The 19,927-nt window shown below is 48.0% G+C and overlaps 2 pseudogenes; one reads left to right on the top strand and one right to left on the bottom strand.

Moving 5' to 3' along the window:
- LOC135974560 (olfactory receptor 6N1-like) overlaps positions 1-19,927 on the bottom strand; it is a 157,651-nt pseudogene that overhangs the window by 79,079 nt on the left and 58,645 nt on the right.
- Positions 18,797-19,772, top strand: LOC112061623 (olfactory receptor 6N1-like; annotated as a pseudogene).

Below are 19,927 nucleotides of genomic sequence, written 5' to 3'. Positions count from 1 at the left end.
CATTACTCTGTCTGGTATAAACAATGCTGCCTCTGTTAAATGTTGCATTTTGCCTATACAACTGCATCAACCTTGAGACCTCAGCCGTCCCTCTTATCGCTTGCTCAGAGACTGCAAAGACTCAGGAAGAGACCGTGAAAAAGCAAAGAAGACATGCTGCAAGAAGTGATGCGGCAATCTATTAAAGAGAATGAGAAAGCACAGAACTGGAGGGAGAGAGAAAGCAGGATCCACCAGGAAAACGCAGCGCACCGGCGGCTAGGGTGACCAGACGTCCCGATTTTATCGGGACAGTCCCGATTTTAGGGGACTTGTCCTGCGTCCCGACCTTACATCGGTTGGGACGCACTTTGTCCCGATATCGGGGGGACCGCGGCAAACCGGCACTGCTCACCTCTTCTTCCAGGCTCTGGGGTAGTGCAGCTGAGTTCCTGCCAGCTGGCAGGCGCCTGCAAAGTGCTGCAGCCCCACTCCCCAGGAACGCACAGAGGCAGGGACGGGGCTTGTAGGCACCAGCAGCGAGCCCCCCCCGCCCCTGCCTCCTTCAACCTGACCCGTGCGCGAGCTACGCGGACAGGAGCCAGAGGGACGCTCTCTCCTCCCTCCGCTGCCAGCCCTGCGAACACGGCTGCAGCACGGCCCCGCTTCTCCCTCCTGATCCTCGCCCTAGTTGCCCTGCTCCTGCCCTCACAGTGGCCCCTCTGCTTGGCCGCCAAGCACCCGGACCAGTGCTTCACCGAGTGCAAGCGCTGCACTGACCCAGAGTGCAGCAGTAAGGCAATAATAAAGAATGTGTGCGGGGCGCTGGATCCTGAGGCTAGCACTGCGGGGCGGGGGGGGGGGGGGACTGTGCCAGGCAGGCTCTGGGAGGGAGGACGGGGAGGGGGGGGTCCGATGCTGCTCTGGGTATCCCGTGCGGGATGGGGTGATGATGCTGCAGGGACGGGAGACCCATGGGGAGGCCGGGGTGGAGGCAGTGCTCACAGGGCCATGGGGCCGCACTTGTGGGAACCGCAATCCGGCCGTGAACCAGAGGCTTCTCCATCCCTTTAAAGGGCCAGTAGCCCAGTGTCCCGTCGGGTGGGTTCTCCCACATGTGCCGGTCCAGCCCCAGTGCGGGGTGTGAGGGGAGGTGTGTGTTTGGCCATCGGCTCCCCAGCCCCATCTGCAGCGTTGGTACGTTCCGAGCGGAGCGGGAGGGGATGAGTGGCAGTTGGCCGAGAGCGGGCTGAGGGAGGGGGCTGGGGGACGTGGCCTGAGCGCACCCTCTGGTGCTGGGGGGGGGGGGGGGGTGTCCAGGCGTGCACGGGGATGGGGCTTGTTGTTTTTTTCGCTCCGCCCCCCCCCCCCCCCCCCCCGCGTCCTGATTTTTCACTTCTGTCATCTGGTCACCCTACCGGTGGCAAAGCACGGAGCACTGGCAGCAAAGCACGGATTGGCTCATAAGCATCCTAGAGCGCCAAGCAGACGCTATCCAGGAGCTCATAGCCACGCAGAAGGAGCAGTACCGCAAGCACAAATGCCACCCCTCCTACAGCCCTTTTCCCAAAACTCTTTCCGTTGTGCCCCACTGTCACCTCCAACCCACTTTCCTCAACTTCCGTGTTCTTCACACCACCAGCTGCCTCCAACACCAGTATCTTCACCACCCAGCCCTGAAAACCACGACCCTTACCCTCTGCACTCAACCCCCATCACCATGCAGTATAGCTATCCTGAAGTGCAGCACTCACTGCACAACACACCAGACAGGACATACGCGAATCTATGATTGTACTGTTCCCCACTCCACCCCCTTGTTTCTTTTCAATATTTTTTTTTTCTTTTCAATAAATGGATTTCTTGGCTTTGAAAACATTCTTTATTATTGCATAAAGTAAAAGACTCCTTAGTCTAGGAAATAAATAGGCACTGAAAGTCTGCTTAGCAAACACTGATTCCTAAAGATTGGAACTACTGCACTTCACTCCCGTGCAGGGCACCAGATATCACTGCTGGTTTTCAGCCTCATATTGCTCCCTCTAGGCATCCCTAATCCTTGCAGCCCCGCGCTGGGCCCCTGTAATAGCCCTGCTCTCTGGCTGTGCAAATTCAGCCTCCAGGTGTTCAACCTCGGAGGTCCATGCCTGAGTGAAGCTTTCACCCTTCACTTCACAAATATTATGGAGGGCACAGCACGCGGATATAACCGTGGGGATGCTGTTTTCAGCCAAGTCCAGCTTCCCATACAGAGATTGCCAGCGGCCCTTTAAACGGCCAAAGGCACACTCCACAGTCTTTCGGCACCAGCTCAGCCTGTAGTTGAACTGTTCCTTGCTGCTGTTAAGGCTCCCTGTGTAGAGTTTCATGAGCCACGGCATTAACAGGTAAGCGGGAACTCCAAGGATCACAATGGGCATTTCGACTTCCCCTACCATGATCTTCTGCTCTGGAAAAAAAGTCCTGGCCTGCATCTTCCTGAACAGCCAAGTGTTCCGAAAGATGTGTGCGTCATGCACCTTTCCGGGCCAGCCTGTGTTAATGTCAATGAAACGCCCACTGTGATCCACAAGCGCCTGGAGAACCATAGAGAAATACCCCTTCCCATTAACGTACTTGGATCCTAGGTGGGGTGGTGCCAGAATAGGAATGTGCGTCCCATCTATCGCCCCTCCGCAGTTAGGGAACCCCATTTGTGCAAAGCCATCCACTATTTCCTGCACATTACCCAGAGTCACGGTTCTTCTAAGTAGGATGCGATTAATGGCCCTGCAAACTTGCATCAACATGATTCCAACGGTCGACTTTCCCACTGCAAACTGGTTTGCGACCGACCGGTAGCTGTCTGGAGTTGCCAGCTTCCAGATTGCAATAGCCACCCGCTTCTCCACTGGCAGGCCAGCTCTCAATCTCGTGTTCTTGCACTGCAGGGTTGGGGCGAGCGCCTCACACAGTCCCATGAAAGTGGCTTTTCTCATCCGAAAGTTCTGCAGCCACTGCTCGTCATCCCAGACTTCCATGACGATGTGATCCCACCACTCGGTGCTTGTTTCCCGAGCCCAAAAGCGGCATTCCACAGTGCTGAGCATGTCCATGAATGCCACAAGCAATTCCGTGTCGTACGCGTTACATGGCTCGATAGCATCGTCGGACTCCTCACTCTCACTGTCACTTTGGATCTTAAGGAATAGTTCGACAGGCAAATGTGACGTGCTGGCGAGATAAGTCAGCATACGCCTCAGCAGTTCCGGCTCCATTTCCTGCAGACAACAGATCACACTGCACAGAAACCGTTGAAAGATGGCGCCAAAGGTGGACGGAAACAAAGGGATTTCTGTGATGTGAAGTGATGCATCACGGGGCGTTGAGACAGGACCCAGAATACCCCGCACCCACGCCCCCTTCCCACAACCCATGGCGCCAGAATGGGAAGAGGTGCTCTGTGGGATAGCTGCCCATAATGCACCGCTCCCAATGGCACAGCAAATGCTGCAAATGTGGCCACGACAGTGCACTGGGCAGCTGTCAGTGTGGACAGACTGCAGCGCTTTCCCTACTCAGCTGTACGAAGTCAGGTTTAACTCACAGTGTTGTACATCTGCAAGTGTAGCCAAGGCCAAAGAATCCCATAGCCTAGTCTCCAGAGTCCAGAGATCACATCAGAGACTCAACTTTGTTTTACATCAGGTAAACAAACCTTTCCCAGTTCTTTAGGTTAAAATTTGAATCATTATCTACTTCCATGGTCTCCATTGTCATAGAATTAAATCATTTCACCATCACTCCTCTCCTAGTTTTGCTTGGCTACACTTGCAGCTGTACAGCGCTGTGAGGTAAACCTGTCTTCGTACAGCTGAGTAGGGAAAAGCGCTGCAGTCTGTCCACACTGACAGCTGCCAGCGCAGTGGTGTGGCCACACTTGTAACATTTGCAGCTGTGTTGGGAGCGGTGCATTATGGGCAGCTATCCCAGCATTCATGTGGCTGCAATGTGCTTTTCAAAATGGGGGGGGTGAGGTGGATTGTGACAGGAGTGTGGGGGGAGAGAGAGTGCTTTTTGGAACATGTCAGCTCTCTATTTTGCAAGTTCTGAACTCCCGGCCCCCTGCTCATTCGTTTACTCACTCAAAGCAAGCTGCAAATTGTTTGCTTTTCTCTGCAGTATGAGCTTTGAAACCGGCACTTCCGCATTCCTGCAGCCGGTCACAACAATGGAGAGGATTGGCCACTTGACAAGGTGATTAGTACAGCACTGCAAGTGTTTACACTCACACCCCTGAGTCCTGGGGAGGGATAGCTCAGTGGTCTGCTGCAGCTGTTATTCCTCTCGGAGATGTGGAGTACCTGCAGCAGTGTACCCAGGGAGATACAGCACTGTAAGTGCCCTGCCAGTGTGGACAAGGAGTGAGTTACAGTGCTGGAGGAGGCTTTACAGCGCTGTAACTTGCAAGTGTAGCTAAGGCCAAAGACAACAAGGAGTCTGGTGGCACCTTAAAGACTAACAGATTTATTTGGGCATAAGCTTTCGTGAGTAAAAACCTCACTTCTTCGGATGCATAGAGTGAAAGTTACAGATGCAGGCATTGTATACTGACACATGGAGAGCAGGGAGTTACTTCACAAGTGGAGAACCAGTGTTGACAGGGCCAGTTCAATCAGGGTGGATGTAGTCCACTCCCAATAATAGATGAGGAGGTGTCAATTCCAGGAGAGGAAAAGCTGCTTCTGTAGTGAGCCAGCCACTCCCAGTCCCTGTTCAAGCCCAGATTAATGGTGTTGAATTTGCAAATGAATTTTAGTTCTGCTGTTTCTCTTTGAAGTCTGTTTCTGAAGTTTTTTTGTTCAATGATAGTGACTTTTAAATCTGTAATAGAATGACCAGGGAGATTGAAGTGTTCACTTACTGGCTTATGTATGTTACCATTCCTGATGTCCGATTTGTGTCCATTTATTCTTTTGCGGAGGGACTGTCCGGTTTGGCCAATGTACATGGCAGAGGGGCATTGCTGGCACATGATGGCATATATGACATTAGTGGATGTGCAGGTGAATGAGCCCCTGATGGTGTGGCTGATGTGGTTGGGTCCTCTGATGCTGTTGCCAGAGTAGATATGGGGACAGAGTAGGCAACGAGGTTTGCTACAGGGATAGGTTCCTGGGTTGGTGTTTCTGTGGTGTGGTGTGTAGTTGCTGGTGAGTATTTGCTTCAGGTTGGGGGGTTGTCTGTAAGCGAGGACTGGCCTGCCTCCCAAGGTCTGTGAGAGTGAGGGATCATTTTCCAGGATAGGTTGTAGATCGTGGATAATGCGCTGGAGAGGTTTTAGCTGGGGGCTGTATGTGATGGCCAGTGGTGTTCTGTTATTGTCCTGGTTGGGCCTGTCCTGCAGTAGGTGATTTCTGGGTACCCGTCTTGCTCTGTCAATCTGTTTCCTCACTTCCCCAGGTGGGTATTGTAGTTTTACGAATGCTTGATAAAGATCTTGTAGGTGTTTGTCTCTGTCTGAGGGGTTGGAGCAAATTCGGTTGTATCTTAGGGCTTGGCTGTAGACAATGGATCGTGTGATGTGTCTTGGATGGAAGCTGGAGGCATGTAGGTACGTATAGCGGTCAGTAGGTTTCCGGTATAGGGTGGTGTTTATGTGACCATCAATTATTTGTACTGTAGTGTCCAGGAAGTGGATCTCTTGTGTGGACTGGTCCAGGCTGAGGTTGATGGAGGGGTGGAAATTGTTGAAGTCCAGGTGGAATTCTTCAAGAGCCTCCTTTCCGTGGGTCCATATGATGAAGATGTCATCAATATAGCGCAAGTAGAGGAGGGGCATTAGGGGACGAGAGCTGAGGAAGCGTTGTTCTAAGTCAGCCATAAAAATGTTGGCATACTGTGGGGCCATGCGAGTACCCATAGCAGTGCCACTGACTTGAAGGTATAAGTTGTCCCCAAATCTGAAGTGGTTGTGGGTGAGGACAAAGTCACAAAGCTCAGCCACCAGGCTTGCTGTGGCCTCATCAGGGATACTGTTCCTGACAGCTTGTAGTCCATCCTCATGTGGAATATTGGTGTAAAGTGCTTCTACATCCATGGTGGCCAGGATGGTGTTTTCAGGAAGAACATCAATGCATTGTAGTTTCCTCAGGAAGTCGGTGATGTCTCGAAGATAGCTGGGAGTGCTGGTAGCATAGGGTCTGAGGAGAGAGTCCAAATAGCCAGATAATCCTGCTGTCAGAGTGCCAATGCCTGAGATGATGGGGCGTCCAGGGTTTCCGGGTTTATGGATCTTGGGTAGCAGATAGAATACCCCTGGTCGGGGTTCTGCAGGTGTGCCCATGTAGATTTGTTCCCGTACTGTAGCTGGGAGTTTCTTGAGCAGATGGTGTAGTTTCTTTTGGTATTCCTCAGTGGGATCAGAGGATAGTGGCCTGTAGAATGTGGTCTTGGAGAGTTGCCTGGCAGCCTCCTGTTCATAATCTGACCTGTTCATTATGACTACAGCACCTCCTTTGTCAGCCCCTTTGATGATAATGTCAGAGTTGTTTCTGAGGCTGTGGATGGCATTGCGTTCTGTACGGCTGAGGTTATGGGACAAGTGATGTTGTTTGTCCACAATTTCAGCCTGTGCACGTCTGCGGAAACACTCTATGTAGAGGTCCAGTCTGTCATTTCGACCATCAGGAGGAGTCCACGCAGAATTCTTCTTCTTGTAGTGTTGGTAGGAGGGTTCCTGTGGGTCAGTGCACTGTTCAGTGGTGCGTTGAAAATATTCCTTGAGTCGGAGACGACGAAAGTAGGCTTCCAGATCACCGCAGAACTGTATCATGTCCGTGGGGATGGTGGGACAGAAAGAGAGTCCCCGAGATAGGACAGACTCTTCTGCTGGGCTATGTGTGTGGTTGGAAAGATTGACAATGTTGTTAGATGAGTTGAGGGTACCATTGTTATAGCCCCCAGTGGCAGGTATTAGTTTAGATAGCTTACAGTCCTTTTTCCTCTGTAGAGAAGTGAAGTGTGCATTGTAAATGGCTTGTCTCATTTTTGTAAAGTCCAGCCACGTGGAAGTTTGTGTAGAAGGCTGGTATTGTATGAGAGTCTCCAGTTCTGAGAGCTCATTCTTGATCTTCTCCTGTCTGCTGTACAGAATGCTGATCAGGTGGTTCCTCAGTTTCTTTGAGAGTGTGTGGCACAGTCTCTCACCATACTCAGTGTAGTATGTTGATTGCAATGGATTTTTTACCTTCAGTCCTTTTGGTATGATGTCCATCTGTTTGCATTTGGAGAGGAAGATGATGTCTGTCTGTATCTGTGCAACAAGGCAAGAGGAGCTGGGGAGCTCTGGCCTGGAAACCCCCCCAAGCTGCAGGCTTAGTGGAAGGCCAACTGGGTACTGGAGCTGCAAGGGGCAGCCCACAGGTAGGCAGAGGCAGCAGGTCCAAACCCCTCTTGCCTGCGATGAATGGCTTATATACTACTGCAGTCTGCCCCAGTGACTGGGGGCAAGATGGAGACTGGGCAGTAACCAAAGACTTAGGCGAGTTGGGGATAGGGGGTGGGGGTTCCCCTGGAAGGGGGAGACCACGCGACAGTGGGGTTACTGCCAGGGGGCAGCACCCCAGTGGAAAGGGGCACTGGGGTCCGGGAGGGACACGGGGGCCCAGCAGCAGCAAGATGTCGGCCTGCAGGGGGTGCTCCAGGGCTGGAAGAGGAGCTAATTCCCAGGACGCCAGCAGGAGGCACCGCAGGGGTGAGTCCTGCACCGTTACACAAGGATTATAAAGCTTTAACTTCATGAATCTCAGTGTCTGTCATTAAATAATTGTTTGACACCCCTAGTCTGACACACACCCCATAATTCTGGGGAACAGTGAACATTTAAATCAATGGACTTTTACTAAAAATAGCTGTGCTAAAATCATAACCTTAATCATAAGCAATGGATTTTAATTAGAAGTGTAGACATTTTAATAACATGCAGTGTATATAGCACATAGCAACATCTACAGTTCAGGTAGCCTGACACTTCCCAGATGAGATTTTCAGCTACTTATAACTTTTGCAAATTTTAACTAATTCAGCTGAAATTTCCCATGCAGAGTCTCTGGTAAGAATGTGTGTGTCTGTCCCTTTCACTCCCTCTTGCACGTACAAACACGTTCTTTGCACCCTGTCTTTTTTCTCCATCACCCTTTCACTCATTTCATTCTCCATAATCACAATATGCTCCCTTCATCACTTGCTCATCTCCCCCCACCATGCACTTTACTGCATTACCCTGTGCTTTGTCCATCTCTTTTGACCTGATTATGAGTCCAACTGCATCCCGAAGCATAAGTGCAATGAGACGGCCCATCCAGCCCTGCCCAGCTTCAGAACGACCAATGAAAGAGAAGACTCTGCTCAGACCAATACGATGATGTCCCAAACTGGGGAATTGAACCCATACACTGAGCAACAGCACTCGTGGCCAACCTGCCAACCCAGAGCATCTCTCCATGAACCAGCTGCCTCAAATCCTGAGAACGTCAATAAAAATTCACCCTCTCCCCATTTTTGCTGCCCCATCTCTTCTCCCCCATTTTGTCTGTTTTCTGACAAGCAGGAAAAGTGACCACAAAACTCACAGCTGAGTAAAAATCCAAGAACACAACAACTCCGTCTTCCCCACTAAGGATTCTGACAAAAGAAGGGATTCAAACCAATATCCCGTCTCTGAAAGAGGCACTTAGATAAGTTTTAATTGAGATGAGTGGTTATACAAGCAAATTCCTGATTCAACATGCTTTATAACTTGTACACTAATCAATACAATTCCAATGTTTTGCATGAATTTTCTAGTGTGCTTATGAGGAGTCTAAGCAGGCTGAGATTTCTGTATTCCAAACCCCAAACCATATTTAACTCTTTAATGTTGTACAGTGACAAGGTCATGTGAACAGCTTTGACTCTGTGGGCTCATTGATTCCATTAAAATTGAGAACATTTCCTAGCAGCTATACTATGGAATAGACCATACATGGCCAAAGGTAAGAAATGAGAGGTTGTGTTCTTAGGTGTCTAGAGGGCACAGGAGGTGAGGAATGGGAAAGGTGTGGTGATGCTGTTCAGTGGTCACTGTAGAGCTGCAGAAATGGAAGGGCAAGAAAGGGGAAGTCATACTGCCAAGTGACCAGCAGGGGGAAGTGGAAAGAGGTAAAGTTGTACAATACAGACTAGAAGGCATCAGTGTAAATGGTGAGGAAAGAACTTTGTGGAGCAATGGACTGCTATGCTATGTAATGAACTGGAAAAATCTTTAGAAACCAAAGTGAGGAATATGTGAGTGAGCAATGTATAAATGAAGATATTGAGGATCCCTGTAGTCATGTTAATTAGGGAATCAGAGGCAGACAGCCAAGCCATTCCTAGGATACCAACATTACCTAAAGTCAGGAAAAGTGTACCACAGTGGAACAAGGAATGTGAAATGGTAGCATATGGTAAGGAATGAGAAATGGGCTGTTATACTGAATGATGACCAACAGGAACACAAGAGCATCAACGATGGAAAGAAGCAGCTAATAGCATCCACTGCAGCTAACTCTAGAAGAGAGAAGAGGGTAAGAACAGAGCAATAGACTGTCATGCTGCGTAATCAACACTAAGGGCAGCAGATTGGAAGAAATGAGGAAGGGTCAGGAATATTGACCAATAGATTTCAGAACAGGATAAAGTAATGGGGAAAGGTCAGTGAAGCTGCAAGATGTCCACTAGGGAGCAGCATATTCTAAGCAGGAAAAATGGCAGCTATTTTCTGAAATGACCGCTAGATGGCACCAGATATAGGCTTATAATTAATTATTTTTTTATTATATTTATTATGTTACATTTTAACAGGCCACCACCTTGGACAGGTATCTCTGAAAAATTTAAACTAGTGTTTCGTTATGTGTAGTATTTTATAAGGAATCAAGAAGTTACACTGGGCAATGTTCTCAAAAAAAGCTTTAGAGACAGAAAATTAGTAAGCTGGGAGATAGGTTAAAGTGGGACCCTTATTACAAAGTTAAAAACCCATCACCATAAAAATGAACAAAGCCTAAAAGGAGTTGAGAATATTGTTTTCCCAATCAATTTTGCAATCAAGCTAATAATAAATAAAATAATACATATAAAGTGGTTTGTTGTCCAAAGGCTGAAACAAAACTATTTTATTTGGGTTCATATGAGGTTTTTTTTTAAAAGAACTTTGTGCTTGTATACCAGCTTCTGGAAGGCAGGTGTGTGCAGAACTGTGTAATGCAGAAACTGAATGGATCTATAGACAATATCTATAGACAATATCAAAAGAACTTAAGCAACTCTGAGGGTGAGAACTGGATGGAGATAGACCTTGTCAAATGTTCCCTCTTCTGCTAGTATCTGATTCAAGTAGACCAGAACTCAGATTCTGGTCTGTGCTTTGAGCAGGATGACCCCAGTTGCACCTATTCTGTTTCCATAGGAATTGCCAGACTGTATCTGACACATGGTCCATCTAGTCCAATATCCTGACAGTGGCCAGATCCAGATGTTTAAGAAGAGGGTGTTAGAACACCACAGGAGGCAGAGGTGGGATAATCTGCCCCCCCCCCCCCCAACATATAGCTCTCACCTGGATCTTTAATACTTAGAGATTGGCTCAAGCCCTGAAGCATGAGGTTTAGTATCATTTCCAGAATGTTGGTTGTCATTAATCAGGATAACTCTGAACATTATCCATGTAAATATCCAATTCCTGACATTCCAAACGGTGATGCTTTTCAGCTTAGTAATAACCATGACATGCCCACAGGTTAGTTACCTTAGAACAACCCCATGCAGTGACTCTGTACTTAGTGCTGCTTTTCACACCCCAGATATTTCCATCTAGGACGTGAGTTCAAATACATTGTCCCGCTCCCTCTCTCTTGAGTCACTAAGACCAGGGGAGACTAGTTAGGCAGCCTCCAAATGTCCAGGTTCCATTCTGTCACCAGGGAGGGGCTCAAAAAGAGCCGACTATAAAAGGACACATTTATGGAAAACTTTTCCAAACTGTCATTTCTACAATCTCTCTGGCACTTTTGCAGGTACAGATTTGAGGACTCAGTGATGCTAGGGATGAACATTGGCCAAAGCAAAGATCAGAAAACCTAAGAAGTTTACTTTAAAACAGTGTTTTAAAGTGGGCACTGTGCATCACCTCAGTAGACTGAGAATCCTGAAGATTTCCTTTCCCATTTCAAATGATTTATTTTCTGTTCCTTTGGGAGAGGCAGGAATCTCTCAGAAATGAGAATCCAACACACAGAATGGTCAGGCAACCCACAGGGCACATCCCAGGAATGACACTGGAGCTATAGAGAAGCTATTGCAATAGCTATTAGGATACAGACTGGAGGGCTGTTGCATGGAAAATATGTGAAGTTAGTTCATGATGCAACAGCATTAGAGAGAATCACAGCTACACTTGTCAGAGATGTCATACTGAGAAGTACCCTGCCCTGCCCAGCTCCCACGCACTGGTGATAACCCAGCTTTCATCCTTAGGGTCCTGGGCTGAAAGTACTGTGTGGGAGAAGGTCCTTGCATGCTAGTCCTGCTCCTGATGTGGGGTGGTGAGTGGTGATACTTACTAGCCTGGATCACACATGCAAGATTGTTTCTAGACTCTGAGTTCAGGGACAGACATCGCTCACCAACTCGCGGCGTCCTCTTCCAGACCACTGCCCTCTGGCAGTGCCCCTTAGTCCAGCCACACCCCTTTCCGGGGGGAGGGGGAGGTCAATCAGCAGTCTCTATGTCCAGCCACCATGGTCAACCACACACCCCAAAGTCTGATCCCTCCTGTCAGGGATCTGGTGTGGTCTATAATGGCCACTCCTTACAGCCAATGGCTGGGTGTACTGCAAGGGGGGAAGGGGGGAACCCAGGCCCACCCTTTACTCTGGGTCCCGGCCCAGGGACCCTCTAGCAGCAGCATCGCTGTCCTCCTTCTCTCCCCTCGTCTGTCTGCTTCCCTGGGCCGCTTCCCCTACGGACCCTCGCACCGGCTAGGCTCTTCCCCTCAGGGCCTGCAGCCTGGCAGACACCGGGCTGGAGTTTCCTTCTGCTCCCCCGGGCCTGCGCTGTCCCAGGTGCTAGACTTCCACCCTGGAGACAAACCTTCCCCTATCCAAGGCCTGGGACAGATTGACTGCTCCTTTCCAGAGCAGCCTTCTTATAGGGCTGAGCCTGGCCCTGATTGGCTCCCTCCAATCTGGGCCCTGATTGGCTCTCAGTAAGCCCTTTCCTGATTGGCTGCCAGCCTGCACAGCCTCTCTGGCCTACTCTAGCCCCCTCTCACATGGGGGTGGGGCACTTGCCCCGTCACACATTCCCATTCAATCTAGGAAAAGATTTATTGTTCCTAGACTAAACTCATGGCAGACAGAAACTGGGGAAACCAAACGGCCATCACAGAATTCATCATTCTGGGATTCAGGGATCTCCCCGACCTGCAAATTCTTCTCTTCCTGATGTTCCAAGTGATCTACATGGCAACCGTGGCCAGGAACACCTTCATCGTGGTGTTCATTGTGGCTGACCAGCACCTTCACACCCCCATGTACTTCTTCCTGGGCAACTTGTCCTGCCTGGAGACCTGCTACACCTCAACCATCCTCCCCAGGTTGCTGGCCAGTCCCCTGACTGGGGACAAAACCATCTCAGTCAGTGGCTGCTTCATGCAACTGTATTTCTGTGGTTCTCTGGCATGTACAGAATGCTATCTCCTAACAGCAATGTCTTATGGTTGGTATTTAGCGATATGTAAACCCCTGCACTATTCAACTCTTACGAATATCAGATTTTGCCTCCAGGGCCAGCTCTAGTTTTTTTGCTGCCCCAAGCAAAAAAATTTTTGGCTGCCCCCCCAGCTCAGGGCTCTCTCTCCCCCCCCACCCCCCAACTGCACCCTCCTGCAGCCCCAGCCCTGGGTCACTCGTAACTCGCTCCCAGGGTGGGTCATTCAGCAGGAATTTTGAATGTGCACAGAACACAGACAGCATTGGTTCCCATATGGTTACAGAACTGCAGTAAAGTGGAACAATTTTCAGCTTGTGTGATTCAAGGCTATCTGGATGCATATTATAAGACTGTCCTACATAAATGAGGAAAAGTTGAGGTGCCTTTATTATTCTTTTGTTCCATTCTTTGTTTCTATGGGGAATTTGCCAACGCAATATCACTGTCTTCCTTATAAACAAATAAAACTAAAAAAAAAAAAATGCAATGGCTGTTGAAAATACCAATTCCAGTCCTAATAACCACTGGGAAGCATTTCTTGCTCAATTTAGTCTACTTTTTCTACAGCAAGTTACAGTGGATCAGTACATTTGATTTGGGAGAAATGAAGTAACAACTGCCCAAACTGAGCTTGAGCACTCCTGAATTTTGAGGGTGTCCAAATCTGGAAGGCAGGTGCTAGATACCCTGTCTGAATATTAGCTAAATCTAGAAAAGAAATGTCAATTTCTCCTTCCATGGCTCAGAAGTGTAAATCCTCCTATATGTCCGGTACTGTATCTAAAGCTGCCCAGGTCCTAGTAGAGCCTCCCCTCCCTTACTTTTCATTTTAAATTCGAGTAGGATCCATGTACCTCCCTTGCTAGGCTTCAGATAGAGAGGTGCACTGTCCATTTAGTCCACCCAATTCTTTCTTTGGGGGAGAGTCCTGGGCTGGGGCAGCAGGAGGTGCAGGGGGGGGGGGGTGAGCTGGGGCGGCAGCGGGTGCGGGTGTGTGGGGGGGAAAAGAGCCCAGGGGGGAGGTGGCAGGAGATGCGAGTGGGGGTGAGCCCAGAGCTGGGGAAGCAGGGGGTGTGGATGGGGGAGAGTCCAGGGCTGGGGTAACACAGGGGTGCAGGGGGAGCCCAGGGATGAGGTGGGGGGCGGCAAAAGACCTAGAGCTGGCTCTGTCCCTACCATTCACAGAGAGCTGCAGCATGAGCTTTCAGTTCCACACTCCTTCCCCCTCCCTTTCCTGTTAATTGCAGCTGAGGGAATGCTGGGAAATGTAGTTCTTTCCCTGCTCCAGGGCTGGCTCTATAGGCAGGGAGCTAACTAAGGAACTACAGCTCCCAGGGCCCCCTGTTGGTTCTTAGCTCCCATGCTGGATTCTTGCGCCACTGCAAATTTGCCGCCCCAAGCAACTGCTTGCTTTGCTGGTGCCTAGAGCCGGCCCTGTTTGCCTCCAATTGGCTGCTGGGTCATGATTAAATGGTTGTTTGGCTGTAATTATCTTAATCACATTCCTATCACAGTTATTATTCTGTGGCCCAAATGAAATTGACCATTTCTATTGTGATGTCATCCCACTGAAGGAACTCTCCTGCAGTGACACCCACCAGGTCATATTGCTGGATTTTAGATTAGTCTCTGTATTCACCCTCCCTCCATTCCTACTAACCCTGACTTCCTACATGTGTATCGTCGTCACCATCCTGAGAATCCCTTCCACCACCGGGAGACAAAAGGCCTTTTCCACCTGCTCCTCTCACCTCATTGTGGTGACAATTTTCTATGGAACCATAATGATTGTGTACCTGCTACTGAAAAGTGATACACTGAGAGACCTGAACAAAGTGCTCTCTCTTTGTTACACAGTCCTGACTCCCCTGGTAAACCCCCTCATCTACAGCCTGAGAAACAGAGAGGTCAAGGAAGCCTTGTGCAAAGCAGTCAGTAAATGTGGCTTTCACAAAATGTGCAGATACACCTACATAATAAAATAACCTAAGGTTTTCAAAGCTGCCTGAGTGATTTCAGCCATCAGCCCCCATTAAATTAAGTTGAAAACTCCCTTTGAAAATCTCAGCACTCAGTGTTGTCCATCCCAGTGGAAGAACCAGAAGGGAGGTGGCCATAACCGTGGTACCATCATGGAGTTTTTAACTGGGCACTAGGCAGAGTGGAGACCAAATTTTAACTGATTTTTATATCTGTAAAAAAGCCATTTTTGATCTAAATAAATGTTTGGACAATAAAAATACTAAGTCCTGGTGCAGCATATGTGGGGACGTAAGCCTGGGAAATCTGCCACCTCTGAAATTGTGCTTATTGCCAGCATAGCCCTCTGCAGACCAGCCACCTTCACTGCGCTCACACAGGCCGGATGCAAACAACCAGGCCCCAGCAGTGACCTCTGGACACTTCACCAGGAACAGCCTCATAGCTCTTACCTGGGCTAAGCCCGGCTGTGACTAGCTCCGGCAAAGCACCTGCTCCAGGCTCACTGGGCCCTTGGAAGTGGGGAGGTTGGGCAACCACAGAGAAGTAGATGCACATGCTAGGTCCACTGGGATTTTCCATACCCAGCTGGGGTTTTGCCAGGCACACATAGAACTGAGGCCAATTCTGCAGTTGGGTCTGTCAAACAGTCCCTGAAGAGGGACTCTTCCTGCCACCCTTCAGGGCAGCAGCTGTTCTTCTGCCACCAACTGCACAGAGAAGTTCAAAGGGAGGGGACCAGTTACAAAGAGTGTCCCCAAAACTCACTGCAACAAGCGCCCGTCCCTAGAGGGCTAGTTCTCAGGATACTGTGTCTAGTCAGCCCCAGGTGCCTTACAAAGCTACTGCCTACTAACGGGCAGAGCTCCTGTGGTGCCTAACATGGCAGTGCTGGTTCAGTCACTAGGAACATGTCAGGGCTTGGCCAGAGGTAAGGGAGCTGGGCAACAGTGAGACCGGTAGGGCTCCAACACAATGGAAAGGATTTTCAAAGAGACCTAATAGAGTTAGGCACCCAAATCACTTTGAAATGGGAGTTGGACAGTTATATTCTCAGAGGCGTCTATGGAAGTTCAGCCTGGAGAGTAATGGGGATTCTGTCACGGTAGGTTCAATCTATGCGTTTCCATTGGAAACAGACCACACATCAACACAAATGCACTGGATGGAAGGGAAACCCTTGCTAATATATTGAAAGACACTGCTGTTGTACGTGCTCTTGTAGCCACTAATGTTGCAATCATGATGTTGTGTGATTTGGTTGCTAGTTGTTAGAATTTGGAGCAGCGCACACCCAGCAGTAGGTCAGAAGTGAGGAGAGATGCAATTATGCTGTCTAGGGCTACTAGAGGGCAGAGGAATGGGACAGGTGTAGTGGTGCTGCCCAATGGACAGCAGCCAAAGTGGTAGGGCAAGAAAGGAAATGTTATGTTGCCAAATGACCAACCGAGGGAAGTGGAAAGGGAGGTGCAGCTGTATCATGGTGTATAAGTGGTGAGTAAAGAGGACTGAAGAGAAAAGGACCTTGATTCCATCTAATGAACTGTGGATAGTAGCAGATGTTAAGTAGTGAGAAATGGTCTATTATACTAAATAATGGGCACCAGGTGACATGAGAGCTAAGAATGGGAAAGCAAAAAGAAGAATGCACTACAGGAGAGCAGAGTAACAGGCTGTCATGCTGGGAAATGGACACTAAATGGCAGCAGAGTAGAGAAAGTGAGGGAGGGGGAAGGTCAGAAATACTGACTCGTGACCAATAGATTTCAGCGGCCAATACAATAATGAGAAAGTGGGTGGCAGCATGTTGTAAGGGTGAGATATGGGCAGCTATTTTCAAAAATGCCCATTAGACGATGGCATATCTTGAATACTAATTAAGGGGTGGTGCAAGTCCATGAGAACCTCAGAGTTATGAGCGCCAGCGGGAACAGAGGTTGTTCGTAACTCTGAAGTGTTCATAACTAACAAAACGTTATGTTGGTTCATTCAAAAGTTTACAACTGAACATTGACTTAATGCAGCTTTGAAACTTTACTATGCAGAAGAAAAATGCTGCTTTTAACCATCTTAATTTAAATGAAACAAGCACAGAAACAGTTTCCTTACCTTGTCAAATATTTTTTTTTTAAAGTTCCCTTGATTTTTTTTTACTAGTTTATGTTTAACACAGTACTGTACTGTATTGGATTTAAAAAAAAATACTATTTTTTTTGGTCTTTACTGCTGCTTGATTACATAGTTCCGGTTCCAAGTGAGGTGTGTGGTTGACTGGTCAGTTCGTAACTCTGAGGTTCTACTGTACATTATAACAGCCCATCACCTTGGATAGGCATCTTCCAAAAATGTAAGCTGGTGTTTGTTCATGATCTAAAATATTTTCCACAAAGGATCGTTAAACTAAAAAATGATGTACAATGGGACTTGTATAATTGCAAGTCACATGGGACATTGTTAGCTACAAAGCTTTGGAGACACAAAATGAACCAAGTGGGAGAAAGGTTAAAGTGGGACCATATTAAAAAGCGTGAAGACAGAATACAAATATGAGGGAGCATTTACACTTTGTAAATCAAAGGGGAAGCCCCTTTTCCAAATGAAGGTCAAATGCACCGGTTCATCCCTTCAGGTCACTGCAGGTCTCTTCACTGAGAAAATCCAGTTTCTGCAGAAAGAGGAGAGACAAGAACCTCTGATGAGGATCCTGAGTCCTAGCACCCAAGCCCTGAGAAACAAGAGCCCATCACTTCAAGCTTGGGCTGTCCTGTGGTTTCAGGTGAGCACTGTCTTCCTGATTGCATTTCTATACCACCTTCCAAACAGGGGCATGAATGTTCTTTGTGAATATTAGAAGGACAAGGCAGGCAAGGTAATATCTTTTATTGGACCAACTCCTGCTGGTGAACAAGAGAAGCTTTCGAGCTGCACAGAGCTCTTCTTCAGGTGAATATTAACAGTTTTAGCCTCACCTTCCCACAGCAGTGCCAGTTACTGTTCATAGCACCTTTTCACAGAGATGGAGCGTGAGATCCATGTCTTGTGACAGGTCCTCAGTTGGAGATCTTCCCCACTGACAAAAATGGAGCTGCCTTGATTTACACCAGCTGGGGATCTGGCTCATGTGTGCCCCAATGGGGTGGTGAGGGGTGATAGAGCTTTATTACTCTAAATCACACATGCCAGAATGTTTCTAGACTCCAAGTTCAGGGACAGCATCTTCCCCCACCCTGAGTTCCTTTCTTGTTCCTTTATTATCATCCCACAATCATTATGGCATGGGGAGGGTCTCTCCCCGGTTAGGGTTGCATATCAACCTACTTTTGTCCCTTCCTAAGATCCACCCTACAAAGAGCTGTTTTTTATTTCTGCTACATAGTGAACGTCAGGAAACAGAAAAGGCATTGCCAGTCACTTACCATGTCACCATCACCACCAGAAAAACTAAGGGAGAATTTACTCCACTTCATAATTTATGGCATGAACTGATGTCTTGTGAGGGGATGCAAATTGTTCTTTTTCCTACAGGGCACTGAAATGCTGAATATTCCAGGATATATTTGTAGAATAAATAGAAATAAATCTAACAGAAGGCCATTGCCTAAGGACTTTAAACTGCATTGAAAAATCTCAGTCCAATTTTAGTTGTTTGATTTTGATTCCTAAAACATGGCATGATTCTGGTCATTGCCAGAAATGAAATACAGCATTTAAGCAACATTGTTAAGCTCTAAGATGTCACTAGAGGGAATATCATAGTAGATAAAGAAATACTCTGATCCGCTATATCAGTACTCGGCTACCAGAGATATGGGCAGTTTCAGAAGTGATTGCTTTGATTATGGCAGACAATGGTTTACATGGATACAAATGTTCTGTTCTCAAATTGAGACTTTTGGCACTTTGCTCTGATCTCTACATTTAGGTTTAAAATTTCAGCCTGCAATCTGGAAAGGAAGGGGAGTTTCTGAATACTTATGGAATTAATTAATGCAACTTGATTAACCTTTAACTCTATGTTCTTCCAATTCAATTACACAGCTTGTTTTATTCCTGGACTCAAACAATGGCAGACAGAGACTGGGGAAACCAAACAGCCATCAAAGAATTCATTATTCTGGGATTCGGGGATCTCCCTGACCTGCAAATTCTTCTCTTCCTGCTGTTCCAAGTGATCTACATGGCAACCGTGGCCGGGAACACCCTCATGGTGGTGCTCATTGTGGCTGACCAGCACCTTCACACCCCCATGTACTTCTTCCTGGGCAACTTGTCCTGTCTGGAGACCTGCTACACCTCAACCATCCTGCCCAGGTTGCTGGCCAGTCTCCTGACTGGGGACAGAACCATCTCAGTCAGTGGCTGCATCATACAATTGTATTTCTTTGGTTCTCTGGCACGTACAGAATGCTATCTCCTAGCAGCAATGTCTTATGATCGGTATTTAGCGATATGTAAACCGCTGCACTATTCAACTCATGAATATCAGGTTTTGCCTCCAGTTGGCTGCTGGGTCATGGTTAATTGGTTGTTTGGCTACTGCCATCTTTGTCTTATTCCTATCACAGTTAATATTCTGTGGGCCGAATGAAATTGACCATTTCTATTGTGATGTCATCCCATTGGTGGAACTCTCCTGCAGTGACACCCACCAGGTCATATTGCTGGATTTCATATTAGTCTCTGTATTCACCCTGTCTCCATTCCTACTAACCCTGACATCCTACGTGTGTATCATCACAACCATCCTGAGAATCCCTTCCACCACCGGGAGGCAAAAAGCCTTTTCCACCTGCTCCTCTCACCTCATTCTGTTGACAATTTTCTATGGATCCATAATGATTGTGTACCTGCTACCAAAATATGATACGCTGAGAGACCTGAACAAAGTGGTCTCTCTTTGCTACACAGTCCTGACTCCCCTGGTAAACCCCCTCATCTACAGCCTGAGAAACAGAGAGGTCAAGGAAGCCTTGTGCAAAGCAGTCAATAAATATGTGGTTTTCAACAAAGTGTGCAGAGACTCCTCGAGAATAACTTAGCCTGAGGTTTTCAAAGCTGCCTGAGTGATTTCAGCCATCAGCCCCCATTAAAATTAAGTTGAAAACTCCCATTGGAAATCTCAGCAGTAATGTGAAAAAGAAATGGAGATGATCTGCGTGGAGTTACTGAGACAGTCTTTATGGTCCCCCGCTGT

The sequence above is a fragment of the Chrysemys picta genome, chromosome 12, assembly GCF_011386835.1.
Source record: "Chrysemys picta bellii isolate R12L10 chromosome 12, ASM1138683v2, whole genome shotgun sequence".
NCBI lineage: Eukaryota > Metazoa > Chordata > Testudines > Emydidae > Chrysemys > Chrysemys picta.
Note: the sequence above shows the minus strand (reverse complement) of the source record. Positions and strands in the feature narration are given on the sequence as shown.